At 36.0% G+C, this 4,535-nt stretch overlaps 1 non-coding gene across 1 annotated transcript; it reads right to left on the bottom strand.

The window, feature by feature from the left end:
• Positions 1–3,634: 3,634 nt before the first annotated feature.
• LOC114224782 (U4 spliceosomal RNA) lies at positions 3,635–3,778 on the bottom strand. The gene has a single exon (XR_003612455.1). It is a non-coding gene; the product is annotated as a U4 spliceosomal RNA (small nuclear RNA).
• Between the last annotated feature and the right edge of the window lie 757 nt (positions 3,779–4,535).

Below are 4,535 nucleotides of genomic sequence, written 5' to 3'. Positions count from 1 at the left end.
CCTTTAGTAGATATATAGCTTATGAGTACCTGATGAATTATTATGCTGAAAAATAAATTCCTGTGGAGAGAAGGATATTATTGATTAGGGTGTCAGCAAATATCAACAGATTATTTTCTAAGGCAAGCTTTTTATAAAGAGGGAGGAAAAGGACATAGCAAGAGAGAAAATGTGGAAAAAAGAGGCTGGGATATAATTGGGATTTAAAATACATAAATTATTCGTGAGGAGATAACATTTATGATACTGATATCCTCATTTATTGACCATGATCTTTCTATTTACTTGAGTCTTCTGATGTTCTGCAATAATATTTTATAATATCTTCCATAATGGTCTTGCACATCTTGTTAGATTTATTCGGAGGTATGTCAAGCTTTTGTTGTGGTTTCAATTATGATTGTTTTTATTATTATTACATTTTTGTAATTGTCTTAAGTGATGTATAGGAACTGAACTAATTCTTCCATCTTGATCTCATATATGGCAACTTTGATGAACTCTTATTATCTGTGTTTGTAAATTCACTTGGAATTTTTATGCTATTTCTTTTTTCTTAGCTAACTATGACAGTAAAGTACAACACTGAAAATATGCAGTAATCACTGGGTGTTATATGTAAGTGATGAATCACTAAATTCTACTCCTGAAGCCAAAGAAAAAAGAAAGAAAAAGAGAAAGAAAAGAAAAGAAAGAAAGAAATGCAGTAATAATTGACATTCTTTTAAAAATGTTTTAAGTTTTTATTTAAATTTGAGCTAGTTAACATAAGTGTAATATTAGTTTCAGGTGCAATTTAGTGATTTGATACTTACATACAACACCCAGTGCTCATCACAAGTGCCCTCCTTAATCCCCATCACCTATTTAACCCATCCCTCCACCCACCTTCCCTCTGGTAATGTTCAGTTTGTTCTCTATAGTTAAGAGTCTGTTTCTTGGTTTGCTTCTCTTTTTCCCCCATGATCATTTGTTTTGTTTCTTAAATTCCATTTATGAGTGAAATCATATGGTATTTGTCTTTCTCTGACTGACTTATTTTGCTTAGCATAATACCCTCTAGCTCCATCCATGTTATTACCAATGGCAAGATTTCATTCATTTTTGTGGCTGAGTAATATTCTATACCACATCTTCTTTATGTATTCATCAGTTGATGGACATTTGGGTTCTTTCCATAACTTGGCTATTGTAGATAATGCTGCTATAAATATTGGGGTTCATGTATCCCTTTGAGTTAGAATTTTTGTATTCTCTGGGTAAATACCTATTAGTGCAATTGTTAGATCATAAGGTAGTTCTATTTGTAACTTTTTTTTTAAGATTTTACTTATTTGTTTGACAGAGAGATAGAGAGAGAGCACAGATAGGCAGAGCGGCAGGCAGAGGGAGAGAGAGAAGCAGGTCTCCGCCGAGCAGAGAGCCCAACTTGGGGCTCAATCCCAGGACCCTGGGATCATGACCTGAGCCGAAGGCAGGTGCTTAACCAACTGAGCCACCCAGGTGCCCCTATTTGTAACTTTTTGAGGAACCTCCATACTGTACTGCTTTCCAGATTGGCTGTACCGGTTTGCATTCCCACCAGCAGTGTAAGAGGGGTCCCTTTTCTCCACATCCTTGCCAACATTGTTGTTTCTTTTGCTGCTGATTTTAGCCATTCTGACAGGTGTGAGGTGATATCTTATTGTAGTTTTCATTTGCATTTCCCTAATGATGAGTTATGTTGAGCATCTTTTTATGCATGTTGGCCATTTGTATGTCTTCTTTGGAAAAAATGTCTATACATATCTTCTGCCCATTTCTTAATTGGATTGTTTTTTGGGTATTGAGTTGTATAAGTTCTTTATAGATTTTGGATACTAACCCTTTATCAGATATGTCATTTGCAAATACCTTCTCCCATTCCATAGGTTGCCTTTTAGTTTTGTTGATTGTTTCCTTGGCTGTGAAGAAGGTTTTTATTTTAATGAAGTCCCAATAGTTTATTTTTGCTTTTGTTTCCCTTGCCTCTGGCAACATATCTAATAAGAAGTTGCTAGATCTGTCAAAGAAGTTACTGCCAGTGTTCTCCTCTAAGATTTTAATGGTTTCTTGTTTCACATTTAGGTCTTTAATCCATTTTGAATTTATTTTTGTGTACAGTGTAAGAAAGTGGTCTAGTTTCATTCTTTTGCATGTTGCTGTAAGGTTTTCCCAAGGCCATTTGTTGAAAAGACTGTTTTCTTTCCATTGAATATTCTTTCCTGCTTTGTCAAAGATTAATTAACCATATAGTTGTGGGTTTGGCATTCTTATTCTGTTCTTGACTTTAAAGAAAATGCTAAGCAACCTTAATCAGATTAAGAAAATTCCCTTCAAATCCCAATTTTTTTTCCAAAAGATTTTTTTGAATCAATATACTAAACATTTTGGAGGTAAAATATTAATAAGTTAATATTGATGAAGTAGGTACTATTATTATCTACATTTTACAGATGAGAAAATTGAGGGAAGTAACTTGTCCAAGATCACACAGCTAATAAATGGTAGAGCTGGGATTTGAACATAGGAAGTCTGTCTTTACAGTACATGTTCTTAACTGTGACACTGACTGACTCTCAAGCTCTCTAGAAAGGTCATCCAACTTCCTTGACATTATTTCCTAGTTTTTTATTTCTACCTTATTTTAATTTTGTCCCCCAATTTTCATTTTTACCTGAAGTTCCAGACTAACGAAAAGATTCTTGCCACTTCCAGACTCAATTTTACAGAGGGTTCAACCCTTGAGGTATCCTAGTTTTGAGATTTGTGCAAGAATCAGTTCCAGGGCTACCCTTCTGGTCCTTGCCTGGGTACTAATATCCATTTTCCTGGCCATTAGGATTAGATTTGAGAACAATACCCTATTGGTCAGTTGTCATGACACTAGTTCATGTGATTACTATCCTGTTTTCTTGTTTCCTTTTATTTTTAACATCTAATGTTTTTCTTTTTGATTGCATTTCATTATAATTTTTGGTGATATTTTTATCCAGCATTTCTGTGTTTGGAACCATGGAGGTAGGAAGGAAAGGGGGGCGGTCCCTCAGTGTCATCTCAGTTCCAATGTTGGAGGAATTTCCACCTCTTGTTAGGTCCCTCTAAAGTTCTTCTTAGTATTTCTCTGTCTCTGTCTCCAGTCACTTTGTTAGCCTGGCTCAATCACTCTAAATTTCTTAATGATGCACAGCTTTGCAGTTTGTGAACCTAGAGGGGCAAGGCTCTCTCCTCTGTGTGACACTTAGGTGCTGGTAGAGGAACAAACACAGTTACTTGGGCCTAAAGATGGCTCTTTCTGTATCCTCCCCATTGAGGTAGGTTTCAGTCACTACTTTGTACTCTGACCCACTGCTCCTTTCCTACCCTCAGGCCCTATTGCTGAATCTCATGGAACCAGATTTTTCTAATCTGATAATGAATTTGATTTCAGTGGCTCTGTCATCTCCTCCAACTCCACTTGTGCTGGCACCCATCCTTCCCTCCAGTCAGCACCCCTTCCAACCTTCAGAAGACTCAGTAGACACAAGTAGGTACTTGAACAGGGAGAAGGGTGTGATGAAGAGGGGTGCCACCTCACTTTGCATTGTGGACTTACCTAGTCATCTCTGGCTCACCAAGCCCCACAGCTGGTACTAAAAAGAAAACAAATCAAACATGTGATATGAATTTTGTTTTAAAAGAATAAAACTTTTGTTTCAATTAGCAATAATCGCACCTCGGATAAACCTCAGTGGCCACGATACTGCCACTGCACAAAGCTAAAATGGAGCTTTTTTTTTTTTTTTGGTAGTAATGAGATTTCTCACCAGTTCTCCATTCATGAAAAAGAAGTAGGATGACTATAGAAGACCTTACTTTGGGCCCCATCTTTTCAAGGCACTAAATCAGCATTTCAAGATAGAATGTTTGTTAAGTCTAGATAAGGTGTGAATATCTGTAATTAAGGAGCTAATCTGGGTGGGGACCACTTCTTCCTGCTTGGTAAAGACAAACTTTTTCAACATTTATTTATTTGTTTGTTTATAATTTGCATACATTAAAATTCATCTATTTTTGAGGAATATACAGTATTATGAGTTTTAATATATGCCTAGGTTCATGTAACCATGATCACAAGCAGAACAGACAATTCCATCACTCCCCAAATTCCCTTGTGCTGCCTCTCATGTCTAACTCCCAGAAGCCACTGATTTGATTTCTATTATTTTACCTTTTCCAGAAAATTATATTGTATGTCATTTTTTGAGATAGCTTGTTTCACTTAGCAGAATGCATCTGAAATTCATTCATGTTGTTTGTCCCTGTTTAATGCTGAGTAATATTCCATTGTATGAATTTACTGTAGTTGGTTTAGCCATTTACCTGTTAAAGGAAGTTTGGGTTGTTTCTAGTTCGGGGCAATTATAAATAATTCTGCTTAAATATTTTTGTACATGTTTTCATGTAAACATAAGTGTTCATTTTTCTCGGGTAAATACCGAGGAGTAAGACTGCCACATTGTATGAAAAGTCTATGT

Source organism: Eumetopias jubatus, unplaced genomic scaffold (assembly GCF_037043125.1).
Source record: "Eumetopias jubatus isolate StellerSeaLion01/CBP00866 unplaced genomic scaffold, mEumJub1_p1.0 scaffold_17, whole genome shotgun sequence".
In the NCBI taxonomy this organism is placed as follows: domain Eukaryota; kingdom Metazoa; phylum Chordata; class Mammalia; order Carnivora; family Otariidae; genus Eumetopias; species Eumetopias jubatus.
This window is presented reverse-complemented; position numbering and strand designations above follow the sequence as displayed.